The sequence below is a fragment of the Schistocerca serialis genome, chromosome 2 (assembly GCF_023864345.2).
Source record: "Schistocerca serialis cubense isolate TAMUIC-IGC-003099 chromosome 2, iqSchSeri2.2, whole genome shotgun sequence".
Classification (NCBI taxonomy): domain Eukaryota; kingdom Metazoa; phylum Arthropoda; class Insecta; order Orthoptera; family Acrididae; genus Schistocerca; species Schistocerca serialis.
In genome coordinates, this window is record NC_064639.1 from 86311215 (window position 1) to 86329628 (window position 18414).

The window sequence follows — 18414 nt, forward strand, 5'->3', positions numbered from 1 at the left end:
CATAGCTCTGGTGCAAAAAAATGCAAATAAAATAATAAATAAATAAATAAATGTAAAAAAAGAATAAAAACAAAAAACTTTATCTGTCACATACATCTGTTGCCATCTCCCTCATTTCAATTCCTCGTTTCTTAGTTTACATAGAATTGTCAGGATGGGCGTTGTTAGGAGACAACGCCTAAAGTGGTGTAGATACACAATGTGATCAAAAGTATCCAGACACCTGGCTGAAAATGAGTTATAAGTTCGCGGCGCCCTCCATCGGTAATGCTGGAATTCAATTGGTGTTGCCGCACCCTTAGCCTTGGTGATAGCTTCCACTCTCGCAGGCATATGTTTAGTCAGGTGCTGGAAGGTTTCTTGGGGAATGGCAGTCCATTCTTCACGGAGTGCTGCACTGAGAAGAGGTATCGATGTCGGTGTTCCAAAACGTCCCAAATGTGTGCTAAAGGATTCATGTTAGGACTCTGTGCAGGTCATTACAGGGATGGTATTGTCGTTTAACAAGTCCGCTACTGGCCGTGCATTACGAAGATGGTGCTCGATCGTGTTTAAAGACGCAGTCGCCATCCCCGAATTGCTCTTCAACGGTGGAAAACAAGAAAGTGCTTAAAACATCAGTGTAAGCCTGTGCTGTGATAGTGCCCCTTCATGAAAAACAGGACCACACCATAACACCACCGCCTCCGAGATTTACTGTTGGACTACACACGCTGGCAGATGACGTTCACCAGGCATTCGCCAAACCAACCCTGCCATCAGATCGTCATATTGTGTGCCGTAATTCGTCACCCCACACAATGTTTTTCCACTGTTCAATCGTCCAATGTTTACGCTCCTTACACCAACCGAGGCGTCGTTTGACGTTTAGCGGCGTAATGTGTGGCTTATGAGCAGCCGCTCGATTACGAAATCCAAGTTTTCTCCCCTGCTGCCTGTCATAGTACTTGCAATGGATCCTGATGCAGTTTGGAATTCCTGTGTGATGGTCTGGGTAGATGTCTGACTATTACACATTACAACCCTCTGCAGCTGTCGGCGGTCCTGTCAGGCAACAGACGTGGAAAGAAAGGCCGTAAGACAGATCCACACAATTATAGACCTATATCGTTGACGTCAATCTGTTGTAGAATTATGAAAATGTTTTAAGCTCTAGAATTTCGAAGTTTTTGGAAAATGAACATCTCCTCTATAAAAACAAACATGTATTTCGCAAACAGAGTTCCTGCGAAACTCAGCTCGATCTGTTCCTCCATGAGTTCTACAGCGCAGTGGGCAATGGCGCTCAGGTTGTTGCTGTGTTCCTCGATTTCAGCAAAGCATTTAACACCGTTTCACATAGCCGTTTAATGAAACAAATACGAGCTTACGGAGTATCGGAGCGGACTTTCTTGTAGATGGTCTGGATAGCACTCAAAACGTCGCTGTTAAATGAACAAAATGGACAGTAAAGTAAAAGTAATATCCGGAGTAACACAGGAAGTGTGATAGGACCGTTGCTGTTTACTATATACAGGCTGATTATAATTAAACTTTCAAATCACTGTAGAAATAACACCACTGGTCAGAATGACGTGAAATTACAACGGAATATTATCGGAGATGCGGGGATACGTATGGCAGAAGAAGATAAATAGTTAAAAGATGTAGTAATAGATGGCTCTATAAGCATCATAATTTAATACTGGTCTACTGCAAATGACAAATGAGTCATACAACGATGCCTAAGATGTTCGTTTGACATTAAAAATACTGTACTACTCAGCGTACATGGGTGTACAGGTGTGATACTGTAAGTTACCTAAGCCCATCTACCACGGCAAGGTCATATCACATCGGATGGTAAAAATCGGTTTTTAATTGTCCTGAGGCCAAAACCGTATAAAAAGCATCACTCACATATGTTTTTAATTCTCATGAGGCCAAAAACCGCATAAAAAGCACCAATCCAAATCAAATAGGATTATTAATTGTTTTTTCATTCCCGTGTGACTGGCTCTAAATATGTTCAATATGCCTCTCTCTTTCGGTCCATTATGGCCTGGGGACATCTTTTCAATTCAATAAACTTTACCAACAGCTGTATGCTTAGGTTATTTTACTGTATTTCGAATTCAACCAGTTTCGGCAATTCACTTTGCCATCTTCAGGTTCCATACGCTTTTCTAGAATCAACGAGCTTACCGTCAAGCGCCATAAAACCGGATATCGCGCATCCGAATCGTTGTGCAACAGACTCAACTGTGGTATCGATAACTACGATGCCACGGCGTAAGTGCAAGTTCATAGGTTGGCACTACATCGACACCGACGACAGCGCCCTCTAGCCGGTGCTGTGCAGCACTACGAGCAACGCTGCAGATTCAGCCCATTTTGATCAAGAGCAGACGGCCGGGACACTTCGCCAAGAGACTTTGCTCTACTTACGACGGGTCCAAAACTTGCCCCTCATTGCAGAGTTATGTAAACATTTATTAACTTGTTTTTACCTATTGTAAACATCTATAATTTGACACGCAGTACTGACATGTTTTACCTTTTTCTGCTCCTATTCTCTTCCTGCATTCGGCCTACCCTTCAGCTTACAGGAGCAGACCCACGCACCGCCTTCCAGGCAGGATACAAAATCAACAAAAGCGTGAAGATTGCAAAATGAACTGCCGAAACTAGTTGCGTTCGAAATAAAATAAAATAACCTAAAATATACGGCTTCTGGTAAAGTTTATTGAATTGAAAAGAAATGTTCAGTATGCTGTCCACAGTTCTCTGCAAGAAGTTGAAATCGAGAAACAGCGTGTTCCACAACTGATAGAAGTGTTTCCGGGGTCACATTCAGAATGTGGTGTGCAATGCATGCTTTCAATGCACCTAAGTTTGCAGTCGGAACACTGCACACAACATCTTTCATATAGCCCCACAGCCAGAAGTCGCACGGATTAAGATCACGTGATCGGGACGGCCAGGCTGTAGGGAAATGGCGGATGGTAATTCTAGCATTTCCGAAACGGCGCTTCAACAGCTGCTTAATGTGCTGAGTTGCGCCATCCTGCATAAAAAATGATCCCATCCACACATCCACACTGTTGGAGAGCTGGAATGGTGTGGTTGCGCGAAAGACACTCATAGCGCTTACCAATAACGGTACAAGTAACAGGACCGGAAGCAGCTGTCTCTTTGAAAAAATATTGCCCCACGATGAGTGATGCCGTAAACCCGCCCACGCAGTGACCTTTTCAAAAGGAAGAGAGACTGGTTGATTTGCGTGTGGACTTTCCGTTGCCCGTATTCGACAGTTCTGTTAGATTGACATATCTCTCTGATGGAAGTGGGCTTCGTCTGTCCACAAAATCTTCCACGGCCAGTCATTGTCCACATCCATGCGAGCAAGAAATTCTAAAGCAAAGGTCTCTCTTGCTGGCAGGTCAACAGGAAGCAACTCGTGCACATGGGTAATTTTGAATCGATGGCAAAGAAGGATGTTCCGTAGAATTTTACGCACCGTGCTCACAGGTATGTCCAATGTTCGGGCAATTCTCTGTACACTATACGTTTGCACACCACTACCCTTCTCCTCCTGCATTGCTGTGGCCACTGCTTCCACTGACGTCGAATCAATTCGTTTCCTTCCTCTACCAGGATGCACACGAAGAGAACCAGTCTCTTCGAATTTCCGACTTATTTTCTCCGGACCCACGGTAGTCATCGGACAAATGCCTTTTTATAAACTTCTGTGTCCGGAACTTCAGCAGAGCGACATGTACACAGTCATCATTCTTGTAATACAGCTTTACAAGCAGAGCGCGATCCTGCATTGAGACAGTCATGGCGAACGTCGAAGACGCGAAAGGAGGAAAAGCCGTGTACCCGGAGTGTTTATACCAACTTCAATGGGTTGTGCTCATGACAGGTGTTTTCATTTACGTATTCTGACACATATAGCGTCATCTATTGATAATTTTCACACTATTTTTTTCTTCTGTCATACATCTTTCCCCTGCTCCAATAATATTCCGTTGCAATTAGACTTCATTCTGACCAGTGGCGTTATTTCCACAGCGTTTCGAATGGTTAACTTTAATTACAATCATCCAATACATAGATGTTCTACTAGAAAGCGTCGGATGCTCTTTAACGCAATTCGCAAGTGATGCAGTTGTCTATACAAATGTAGCAACGCCAGAAGATAGTAAGAATTTGCAGAACTTCCTGCGGAGAACTGATGAATGGTGCTGAGTCTGGCAGTAGACCCTGAACGTAAATAAACGTAACATATTGCGCATACATAGGAAAAGATATTCACTGCTGTACAGCTACACTATTGATGACAAACAACTGGAGACGGCGTCTGCCGTAAAACACCTAGTGACCTTAAGCGGAATGACCACATAAAATAGATAGTGGAAAAGGAGAGAGCAGACTCAGATTCATCGGAGGAATCTTAAGGAAATGTAGCTAATCCTCCGAAGAAGTGACTTATAAGGCGCTTTTTCGCCCTATTCTTGAGTGTTGCTCATTTATCTGGGATCCCTGTCAGGTAGCTCTGTAGTGGAGATGGAGAAGATCCAACGAAGAGCGGTGCGTTTCGTCACGGTATCGTTTAGCTGGTGAGAGAGCGTTACGGAGATGCTAAACCACACTGGTAAGCATTACATGACAGTCGCTGTACATAAAGGAGAGATTTACTATGTAAATTTCGGGACAGCAATCTTCAGGAGGAATCGGACAGCATATTACTTCCCCCCCCCCCCCCCTCCCACATACATCTCACATATTGACCAAGAGGAGAAAATGCGAGAAATTAGAGACAATATAGAGGCTGACCGACAATCATTCTCCCCACGCACTACACGCGAGACGAACAGAGATCAGATAGTCGTACCGAAAGTACTCTCCACCACACACCAATGCGTGGCTTCCGGAGTATTATACAGGGTGGCCCACTGATCGTGACCGGGCCAAATATCTCACGAAATAAGCGTCAAACAAATAAACTACAAGGAACGAAACTCGTCTAGCTTGAAGGGGGAAACAAGATGGCGCTATGGTTGCCCCGCTAGATGACACTGCCATAGGTCAAACGGATATCAACTGCATTTTTTAAAAATAGGAACCTCCATGGCTCACAATTTTAGACGAACAGTTGGTAACAGGTAGTTTTTTTTTTAAATTAGAATACAGAACGTAGGTACGTTTGACATTTTATTTCAATTGTTCCAATGTGATACATGTACCTTTGTGAACTTATCATTTCTGAGAACGCATGCTGTTACAGCGTGATTACCTGTAAATACCACATTAATGCAATAAATGTTCAAAATGATGTCCGTCAATCTCATTGCATTTGGTAATGCGTGTAACGACATTCCTCTCAACAGCGAGTAGTTCGCCTTCCGCACATGCATTGACAATGCACTGACGCATGTTGTCAGGCGTTGTCGGTGGATCACGATAGTAAATAAACTTCAACTTTCCCCACAGAAAGAAATTCGGGGACGTCAGATCCGGTGAACGTGCGGGACATGGTATGGTGCTTCGACGACCAATCCACCTGCCATGAAATATGCTATTCAGTAATGCTTCAACCGCACGCGAGCTATGTGTCGGACATCCATCTTGTTTGAAGTACATCGCCTTTCGGTCATGCAGTGAAACATCTTGTAGTAACGTCGGTAGAACATTACGTAGGAAATCAGCATACATTGCACCATCGATAAAATGGGAGCAATTATCCTTCCTCCCATAATGCCGCACCACACGTTAACCCGCCAAGGTCGCTGATGTTCCACTTGTTGTAGCCATCGTGAATTTTCCGTTGCCCAGTTGTGCATATTATGCCGGTTTAATTTACCGCTGTTAGTGAATGACGCTTCGTCGCTAAATAGAACACGTGCAAAAAATCTGTCGTCGTCCCGTAATCTCTCTTGTGCCCAGTGGCAGAACTGTAAACGGCGTTCAGAGTCGTCGCCATGCAATTCCTGGTGTATAGAAGTGTGGTACGGGTGCAATCGATGCTGATGTAGCATTCTCAACACCAACGTTTTTGAGATTCCCGATTCTCGCGCAATTTGTCCGCTACTGATGTGCGGATTACCCACGACAACAGCTAAAACACCTACTTGGGCATCATCATTTGTTGCAGGTCGCGGTTGACGTTTCACATGTGGCTGGACGCTTCCTGTTTCCTTAAATAACGTAACTATCCGGCGAACGGTCCGGACACTTGGATGATGTCGTCCAGGATACCGAGCAGCATACATAGCACACGCCCGTTGGGCATTTTGATCAAAATAGACATACATCAACACGATATCGACCTTTTCCGCAAATAGTAAACGGTCCATTTTAAGGCGTGTAATGTATCACGCAGCAAATACCGTCCGCACTGGCGGAATGTTACGTGATACTACGTACTTATACGTTTGTGGCTATTGCAGTGCCATCTATCACAAAGAGAAAAAAGTGTTCCCAATAAACATTCATATTTCTTTACGTACTACATGAATATGTAATAAAAAATGAGGATTCCTATTTTAAAAAACGCAGTTGATATCCGTTTGACCTATGGCAGCACCGTCTAGCGGGCCAACCACAGGGCCACCTTGTTTCCTCCTTCAACCAAGACGAGTTTCGTTCTTTGTAGTTTGATGCTTATTGCGTGAGATATTTGGTCCGGTCACTCTCAATGGCTGGCTCTGAGCACTATGCGACTTAACTTCTGAGGTCATCAGTCGCCTGGAACTTAGAACTAATGAAACCTAACCAACCTAAGGACATCACACACATCCACGCCCGAGGCAGGATTCGAACCTGCGACCGTAGCGGTCGCTCGGATCCAGGCTGTAGCGCCTAGAACCGCACGGCCACTCCGGCCGGCCACTATCAATGGACCACCCTGTATAGATGTAGATATACGAAGATTATTAATACACTTAAATCTTTAATCTACTCAACTGCGAAGATCTCTGTGGGGAATTAAATAAACGTCCTCCAGGAATTGTAGAGGCATGAATAATTCTGAACTACACTGAATAATTGATTATAATCAATCACACATTGTGGTTCGATGAACCCTCTGACAAGCACTTAAATGTGAATTGCAGAGTAATCATGTACATGTAGATGTAGATGTAGAGGTCGCGTTTCTTCCCGCAGCAACAAGCGAACAGATACAAACTAAAAGATCTTTATCTAAATCGCCTGTGCCTTGAAGCATGTTAGTCCTCGCTATGAGATGTAATAAAGATTCTATCTCTCAACTTTTCTCAGACGGCGGAGATTCTTCTACGACTGAGGTGGCCAATGAAAGTGGCCTACAGGCCTATTTGCAGTGTCAGCAAACACGAAAACTTGTAAATTTTTATTAGGTGTGGCACAGCACACAATGCACGTTCTATGACTCCACTGTGTAGACGCGTCCCTTCGGTCCATCGCACCCAGCCAGCCTTCAGCTTATAAAGCCACATTTGCATGCCGAGCGTGAGTTTCCTCGGAAACTCGAGATATTAATTAAATAAATAATCAGTGACAAATAAATAAAGCCTATGGCACACAACTGCAGCGCTGTGTCGCTGATAAAACAAAAGCACAATTACGTTACTCGTATGTTTGATTAAGAAAAGAGAGCTCTGGTTGAAGTGGTGCGAGAAGCACGTATTTTAGTTTATTGTCTGGCACACCGCCATATTTCATGTTATAGAAAATTACTGCGAGTTGCAACCATACTAGGCACTCGATTCTGAAAAGAATTTATATTTATAAAAGTAAGTAGGATTGTGAACTGTAGGCTTATTCATTGAATATATCTGATTTAACTAACTGTGTAATTTTTTGTTTAGTAGACAATCACCTCTGTACGACGTTTTGGCATGGCTGGCAAATAATTGTAATATTGAGATTTAGATTATGAGTCCGCACCTACCGCAGCAGTCTTTGGAAACGATTTAATTACGAAGTCCGATTATTTCAGTTTTATTTTACGGTCAACTACGAGTAACATTGCCTTTACGAAAAAGCCATTGTCAAGCGTCTGATACCGAATAATTAAAACCTGACGACTCATAGGAGAGACAATCATACAAATAAAATAATTAATATTATATTTTATTTTATTTTATTTTATTAATTTTATATTGGCGACTGCGTGTCGGACTTGTTATTTTGTCATTTGTTACATTGTTCTCTTTGTTTCATGTGAAAAATCAACTTTTTGGACCTGGACTTGACTATATGAGAAATAACAAAAATCAGAAGATATTTGCCAATTATAAAATTTTTGCGGGAAGACGCAAAGAAGCTTCCAGCAAAATAAGGTAAGACGCAGCATCTTTGCATTAGCAGGCTTGACCAGACGTATAATTCAGTGTATTAGCTTTTCAGTAAAATTCTGTAGTGTTTCTTTTCCGCATAACAGTTTCAGTGATAAATTCCATTCTCAGTATTTTTCCTTAAACAATAACGTATGCAACAATACCAATACACGAGTGTACAATATGGCCGACTTCTGTACGATATCATGTAACATGGCCAGCAGCCATTACCAATAATCTCAAATTCACTTTATATTTTTAAATTAACAGACAGCCATTGTTGCTACGACCGATTCATGCTCAACTGTATTTTATTTTAAAATCAGTGTCAAATATTTTCTTGAAACATATATCACGTGTGGCATGGTAATAACTAGAAAACAATACGCAAAAATGGAACAGCAAAGACGTACTATTCAGACGCAATCCGACTCGGACGAGAGACAAATGTTAGAAAATGACTTTACGACAGCAACCGGTAGTGACGATTCATCAAACATTGACGCAAGTGTTGACGAAAATTTTGACAATAGGCCTTCCACCACAAAAATTTCAAAGTCTCAATCAGAGCCCATGTTAATGCATGACGTCACGTCTAATGACGCGGCGGGGGCAGAGACCTTGCAAACGGCAAACATTGCCGACATGATACAAATGCTAATGAAACAAAACGCCGAAAGCATGGCAACCTTACAGACGCAAAATGAACAGTTAAAGACACAAAATGACGAAATCAAATCTGATCTCATAGCACTCAAGACAGGTAATGACACTTTATGTAAGCGTGTGGAACTTATAGACGCCACACTGACCAAACAGATGACTGAACTCAGTGCTAAATTTTCCCAGCTTAATACGAGACAAGAAAAGACTACAACTGACGTAGCACTTTTACAGACACAAGTAAAAAACCTTAATGTCACGTGTGAAGTTCTTACTGAACAAATTCAAACATATTCTTCAGTACATGACAACCTTGAAAAACGAATTACTGACGTACAGAATAAATTTGACAATGTTGAACAACACCTGACTGACATCTTACAATCTGATGCCACAGCTTATTTTCAAAATATTAATAAAGAATTTCATGATTGGGTAGTGAACAAAGACAAACATTTTGATAGATGCTTACGTGAAAATTTACCAACAATTGTGCACGACTCCGTAGCTCAATACATTACTAATAACAAACAGCTGATCAGTGACGCAATACAATCCGTCACTGCATCCATGAGACAATTCACCGATCGACCACAGTCTGAATGTAACGAAAATATCAGTCAAAATGCACAGTTCAGGAACCAATATACATTCGAGTATGACACACACATACCGCACACGACAAATACACAAGAACAAAACACACCACGACTACAACACATACCACGATGTGGAAACACAAACACAAGCTATTATCATGGTAAACCACAGCAACATTATCGTAATTACTCGCCAGCTGGACATAGCAGTAATTACAGTGGGACAAATCCATATCATAATGCAAAGGAAGACGAAAGCTTAATGAAACACAGGCAATTTCAGATTTTTATCCCAGAAAAACGAACCATTCATCCGGTGATTTTTCTCAAATCTTTTAGTAACGCATTTCCACGCACTTGGAGTGACCGGAAAAAGATTTCATATATTGTCGGTCACATCCAAGGCGATGCAGCTGTCTGGGCATACAGTCAAGCTGACGTATGTACCACGTACAGTGAGTTTGAGCGTGCTTTTCTGAACAAATTCTGGTCGCAATCCGTTCAGGAGCGACTCAGAAGACAAATTTTAGAACCTGAAACTTTTAACAGTAAAAATGGTAACTTACGCAGATATTTTGAAAAATACTTGAACATGGGACACTTTTTAGACGAACCAGTCGCAACGCGAGATATACTCCGTGCGTTGAAGGCCAAATTGCCTTTCAACATTAAAGAAAAACTCCTACATATCCCGGATGACGATTCAGATTATTTTTTAACAGCTTTAGATTCGGTTGACATGTTACTTGAAGATCAGCGCTTCGCGCGGCAAAACAGCAGCCACAATGTTTACACTAGTGGTATGCAAAACATGCAGGCTTGCCAACACAATTCTGGCGCGCCCACAGTTGGATACGCGGTACGACAAAAACAGCAAACTCACATGCCGTCTCAGTACGGAAATCAAAATCAACACGCGTATTCCAATACAAACAATAGTTACAACAGTAATAACATTTCATGCGGCAATCCATACAAAAGGCACCGCGGTAATAACTACAACGGTAACAACGGATACAAAGGTAATAACAAAAACACAAACAGAAATAGAAATAATAATAACTACGAGCCAAGACAGCATCAAGGTTGGACTCGTAACGATCAGTACTTTCATTCAAACTCTGCTTTACCACAACAGCCACCAGGTCAAAATTGGAGCATACCTTACGACCGACAGGTAAGTTATAATGCGCAACAGCAACAACAACCGCAAAAATTTGGAGATCATAATAGGCAATATCCGAATGTGAATATAATAGAAATGACACCTGATGCACAACCTCAATCTGTGTCAGTACCTAGTACAAATGCTAATCCAACAAACTAGAAACAGTCACTACTTTGCCCCAGGTCGTGGCTGAAGAATCCTTGGGGGGCGGCTTCAATGTTAATCAGTTATTTGACACCACACTTGAACAACAGAATAATGATATGCCGAGTAATTCTAAACAAAAACTACCTGTTTTATTTATAAGATACAACCACAATAACAATATATCAGATGAACTTTTACAAGACAGTACACAATGTCGTTTAAACACAAATGAAATTGTTTTAGCATCCACTACTGGTGTAGTAGGTGGGATTCCAACTACTATTATCCTAGATACAGGTGCAGCTGTGAGCGTTTTATCTTTTAATTTTTATAAAAAGATGTGTGAATTGGAACCTGTGCCTGAGTTTCTCGCCCAAAACTGTAAAATAACTACTGCACTAGGTAATAAGTCATGTAGGGTTACGAAGCAAGTTTTTGTAAACGTTAAAATAGGTAATGGAACCGTACAATGGCCATTCCTGGTTGTACAAAACCTTGTGACAAATTGCATATTAGGAATAGATATTATGAGCGAGAAGGACTGCATTATAGACTTCTCCAAAGGTAAATGTATTTTAAATGATAAAAGCAGGGTAATTATTATTGATTTGGACAGGAGAACTCTAAAGCATGACAAACACTGTACAGGGTACAAGGTTTAGTTAGTACTTGACAAAGACATTCAAGACATGCAAACACACTCATCTGACGCAGAGCTAATGGACTTGAAAACATTGCTTGATCATAAGATAGGTGAAGCTACAGCTCTCAGTGTACATGAACGTATAAAACTACAGGAAGTGTTATCCAAATATTTACAAGTTTTTACCAAACGATTAGGTGTTATCAACACGTATGTGTACAAGATTGAAGTTAAGCCTCACAAGATCTTCTACCATAAGACATATAACGTACCGTTATCTCAACGACCTGCTGTGTGGCAAGAATTAAAACAAATGTTAGACTGGAAGGTCATTGAACCATCCATCTCACCTTACTGTAGTCCTCTACTTGTTGTCAAAAAATCAAATGGAAGCACTAGGTTAGTGTTAGACGCACGAGCTATTAATGAAATAATTTTACCGGTTCACACAAAACCTGAAAATTTAGAAGAGCAATTACAGAAATTTCTAGATGCAAAATATTTTTCCACAATAGATCTCGCTAATTCGTTTTGGCAGGTGGGTATCACTCCTGATTCTCGGAAATATACTGCATTTATGTTCGGGGGGCGAACCTATCAGTTTTGTGTTCTACCCTTCGGACTGAATGTCAGCTCTGGGGTATTCATTACAGCCCTGGGTACCGTGCTTGGCGACGATTTAGTTGAGACAGTCACACACTATGTAGATGATATACTGATAGCTACACAATTTTGGAATGAACACGTTGACACACTTCAAAGAATTTTAGAGAAATTTGCACAAGTTGGAGTCACAGCCAATCTTAGAAAATCAAAGTTTGGTTGCAGTGAGATAAAGTATTTAGGACATATCATTAATTCACAGGGCATACGTCCGGATCTCAGTAAATTAGATGCTATCAGAAACTTTCCTAGCCCTCGAACTAAAAAGCAGTTAAAATCATTCCTTGGGCTATGTTCATTTTTCAGACGTTTTTTGCCACAACCACTTTTGAACAGTAAACATCTGCTAAATCTACTCAGAAAGAATCAAGTTTGGATCTGGTCGGAACAGTGCCAGAATGACTTTAATACAATTAAACATGCTTTAGTGAATGCTAACATATTGAGCCATCCGGATTTCAATTTAGATTTTTGTATGACTTGTGACGCTTCACGTATTGGCTTGGGCTGTTGCTTATTTCAAGTTGTAAAGAATAAAGAGGAGGAACAGATAAGAATTATTGGGTTTGCGAGTCGCACTCTAACAGAATGTGAGCGTACATACTCCACTACTGAGAAACACTTTCCATAGTATGGGCATTCAAGAAATTCAATTATTATTTATTTGGAAAACATACAGTAATTTACACCGATCACCAGGCCCTGACATTTTTGTTAACTTGTAAACTTGTACATCCTAGACTATCACGATGGGCAGTTACACTTCAGAACTACTCTTTTGAAATTAAGTACATAAGAGGTAAGGACAACACCATTGCAGACACTTTGTCTAGACTTCCACAAGGTATGAATGATACCAACAGTGACTTAGAAAATATAAATGATTACAGGATTCTCTTAATGCAAGACAAGCAATATCACCAATATTATATTGATATGTGCAGAAACATGGCTGAATTACAAAAATCTGATCCTCACTGGTATAAAATAATAACATTACTGGTAGAAAAACACAATCATCCTTTGACTAAGTATTACAAGTTACACAATGATGTGCTATTTTACCGCCGACATCCAAATGCTACTAACTGGTGTGTATGCATTCCCAAAGAGTCTAAACGTAATTTAATTTGGCACACACACTTAGTTTGGGGTCATTACGGGACAAAAAAGTGTTTAGCGAAGCTCAGTACATACTGTTATTTTAGCAATATGAGAAGAAAAATTTACAGGGAACTGAAAACATGTGTCATATGTCAAAAATCAAAACCTCAGAATTTATCCACAAAAACAGATTTTCATTCTATTTTACCTAGTAAACCCCTGGAAATTCTGTGTACTGACATCAGTGGACCGCATCCAGCAAGCTCTGGAGGCGTCAAATATATCTTAGCTTTTTACGATATATTTTCTAAACATGTTAAACTTTTTGCTTTAAAATCCGCCACTGCAAGTGCTATAATACGAAGATTCTCAAGTGATTACCTGACGCACGTGGGAAAACCTAAAGCAATTCTGTCAGATAATGCAGCGTACTGCTCTGGGTACAAATGGAGAAATTTCTTGAAGGACAATAACATTAAAAGTATATTTATTTCGAGGTTTAGTCCACAATGTAACGCGACCGAGAGACTTTTCCGAGAATTGAATCGATTCATGAGGACCTGTATTTCATCAAAACATACTAATTGGGTGTCCTGCCTGGGTCTTTTCGAGGACGTGCACAATGGCTTGAATATTTGCGATACGAATTGCACACCTGACGGGATCGTGTTCAGTTGCGGGCAGAGCGATCGGTGGATGGAGCCATTGCCTGGGTTGTCGGACAGGGAAATCACACCTGAACAGAAAATAAAAGAAGTATTGACTACGCTGACACATCACGCACAGATACGAAACAAACATCACAGAAACATAATAAAAAGAAAACAAAAATTCGAGGTAGGAATGCTTGTACTACTTCGTACTCATCATAAATCTGTTGCACTCAAACGACGCAACGCTAAGTGGCGTCTGCTATATGAAGGACCTTATATAATTGTTAACATACCGCACCCTGGTGCGTATCTGTTACACCATCGTAGAACTAACAAAATTATTGGGCTATACGCACACCGAGATCTTAGAGCATTTCATGCTGAATAATGTCAAAGACATACCCATCAAATTATTGCTAAGCAACTCGAAAAACTCTGTTGCTACAACACAGATAATAAGTAGTATAGAAATTTTCATTTCAGCGTTCCAGAGTCGCAGTTGAAGACAGAAGAACTTTTCTTTCAACGCCGCGGCTCCACCGAGGAGACTGAATATTAAAGTAAAATTTATGATTACGTAGCAGTGAATGATATATTAATTTTTCACGGAACATTTGTTATTGTAGGTACCACTGACTTGGTATGACACCTGACGAACTGACAGACGTCATCTGTGAAGCGATCTTTTACTTTGAGAAATAGATTAGACGCACATCTCTCAACACGAAAAGCATCTATCAGTAGTCAAGGCCACACAGACACTCTACACACACGCACAAAACGCGAGGAATCGAACATTTTCTCTCTCTTACTATTTTGAATATTTATTGAGTAGTGAAAACGCCTGGTCTTGCCTACTGATGTAATGAATGTTGTGTCTAACCTATCTTAATTTCAGATGACATCACAAAAAACATCGATAATATCCCAGCAAAACCGCTAAAGAGGATGTAAATATCTGCAATTCATGTAATCAAATGTGACACAATGTAATAACCTATAGCGATGTAAAGATGATGTAAACATGTTTATGTGCAACTGTATTATGTTTATACTAAGAAAATATGTGACGTGCGTATGTATAATTACTTTTTTTTTTAACTGATGTATCATGTAAAAATTTGAACAAAACGAGTGCCAAAAAGACATTGCATAGTGAACCTCTGTTCACGGACATTAACGAACATTACTAACTCTGCAACTACGCAGAAACCTATGTGAAGGAAACGGTTAATGCCATTCATTATGCATCGTACCTATGTAAACGCGATGAACGATTTCCTTGATTAATAACTACGAACATTTAGGTGAGCTATATTCAGCAAAAAACTGAAAATGTGAAGTGAATAATTCGTGCATCGTCTAGTGACATTACTACAGTACCTAACTTCAAGATGTTAACTGGATTAAATGGACACAAAGTGCCTGACCAGAAATCAACACGACGGGTGGAAGAATTTTGGTTGGAACTTCAGGGAATGAAATGTTCTCGAAATGTGACGGACACTCTTACCTGGACTGTCCAAGGATCGACGCCAGCTATGTGCCGTCCGAGGTTCTGCAACCAAGCTTCCACGGAATGTAAAAAACTAACTGCACGTGGACCAATTACTCGACGGGTCACGTCTGATCTGTAATAAGCAATGCTTTTACTTACAACGAACTGCCGAACTGCATCACAACGACTATAATGGAAATGGGAAATGGACACGCTTATGTATTAATCACGTTGTTATACAACGATGTTACTGTGATCAAAAAACTTTACCACGACGATACTAACCTGTAAAAAAAAAAAATTATTGTGCAGCGGATGAATATGAACTGTAATAACGACACGATGTGTATAGGTCAACGCACCTGAAAAATACGGACATTTTTCTTTGAAGTATTTCAAAACAATACTATGTAACTAAGAACATTCAACAATCTAAGTTGTATTGTGTTATAACGAATATTGTAAATTTAAAACTAAGTTACCTGTCATAGAATGTAGTCTTCATATGTAATCTTGGTTGAATATTTTCTTTGTGCAACGACTGAGAAACGCGCGCACACGAACAATATGAACTGCAATACTGTGCCGCGTAATCTAACTGTACGACATAACGGCAGTCACACGGACGCTTCTGCGCATGCGCGCACTCTATCTGCCAACATAAGAACTTTTACGGCGCACCCGCGTCATTCAAAGTTGTATATAATGTGTATAATGTATATAATGTAGGTCATGTAAATAGTTGTAGATAACTTAGATTTTCTTGTGCCTTTAGGTGAATTGCTCGCCTGCAGGTGTGTCCTTTCGCCTCGCAATTCAGGGGGTAATATAAAGGCACATTTGCATGCCGAGCGTGAGTTTCCTCGGAAACTCGAGATATTAATTAAATAAATAATCAGTGACAAATAAATAAAGCCTATGGCACGCAACTGCAGCGCTGTGTCGCTGATAAAACAGAAGCACAATTACGTTACTCGTATGTTTGATTAAGAAAAGAGAGCTCTGGTTGAAGTGGTGCGAGAAGCACGTATTTTAGTTTATTGTCTGGCACACCGCCATATTTCATGTTATAGAAAATTACTGCGAGTTGCAACCATACTAGGCACTCGATTCTGAAAAGAATTTATATTTATAAAAGTAAGTAGGATTGTGAACTGTAGGCTTATTCATTGAATATATCTGATTTAACTAACTGTGTAATTTTTTGTTTAGTAGACAATCACCTCTGTACGACGTTTTGGCATGGCTGGCAAATAATTGTAATATTGAGATTTAGATTATGAGTCCGCACCTACCGCAGCAGTCTTTGGAAACGATTTAATTACGAAGTCCGATTATTTCAGTTTTATTTCACGGTCAACTACGAGTAACATTGCCTTTACAAAAAAGCCATTGTCAAGCGTCTGATACCGAATAATTAAAACCTGACGACTCATAGGAGAGACAATCATACAGATAAAATAATTAATATTTTATTTATTTTATTTTATTTATTTTATAAGCTGGCGCCAATGCAGGTGTAGCTCGGCATTGTCCTACTGGAGACCTGTCTTAGCTATGGGGTGCTCTGTCTGCCTGTACGCCCGGTTCCTGTCCGGCAATATTTACTGAAGGATGGGCTCGCCGCCACTTTCTTTCAACTTCCAACATGCGGTTTCTACGGACTAAGAACCATAAAAGTACCTCATGCATTTAGTTCCCTACCAGACTCCTTCAACGCTTGCTCTGGCCGTTATCTTTCTAGAGTCTCGCTCAAGTTGCGTAACGTTGTAACAAAATCTTTATGAAAAATAGGTGAGAAAGTAACTTGTCCTCTCTCACCTTCATTTAATGAATTTACTAATAGGGAAGGGTAATACAGACAGACGGTGGGATCAGCCAGAGCAGGTAGATATCGCTGATAAGAACCTCAGCTTGTCCTCTTCTCGCATGATATTCTCTAAGCCATGGACGAAGGGCAACAGAAAGATTCCATATTCCCAGTTCTTCAGCATGCGTTTTACACGGTTCCCCACTTTAGGCTATTAATGAAGGTACGAGAATACGCATTAGGTTCCTAGATATGTTAGTGCCTCGAAGACATCTCAAGTAATGGGATGGATTACTTTTTCCACGACGGTAGTTGTTCGTTACAGACAAGAGTGTCGTTAGGAGTGCCCAAGGGAGGTGTGACAGGATCCCTCTTTTTCTCTATACGTTAGACAGATTGAGCAGCAGTCTGTTGATGTTTACTGATGATCTTGAGGTGTCTGGGAAAGTGTTGTTGTTGAATGACTGTAGGACGAGACAAGATGATGTAGACAATGACTGTTTGCTCAAAATGTATAAAAAATTTTGACTGCAGATGAGTAAAAAAATCAGTAATGAGCTGCTTGACACAATCATGTCAGATAAATATCTAGGCGTAACGTTGCAAAATGTTATGAAATGGACTAGCACGTAAGGACGGTAGTAAAAAAGCGAATGGTCGACTTTGGTTCATTAGGAGAATTTTAGAATTGTGGTTCGTCTGTAAAGGAGACTAAACTGACCCATTCTTTACTACTGTTCGAATGTGTGGGATCAACAAAAGTTCAGATTTAAGGAAGACATCGAAACAATTTAGTCGCGGGCTGCTATATTTGTTACCGGTAGGTTTAATCAGTACGCGAATCCCTAAAGGGATGACGACGTTTTCTCAGAGCACTATTGAGAAAATGTAGAGAAACGGCATTTGAAGCTGACTATTGAACGATTCTACTACTGCAACTATACATATCGAGCAAGGACTACGAATATAAGGAAAATTAGAGATCATACAGTTGTTTTTCCCTGACTTTGTTTGATAGTGGACAGCAAAGGAAATGACTAGCAGTAGTACAAGGTGACCTCCACCATATACCATATGTTTCTTGCAGAGTGTGTATGTAGATGTAGACGTGGAACCCAAGAAAAACACCAGAATTTCGATAAAATGCATCACGTAAAATC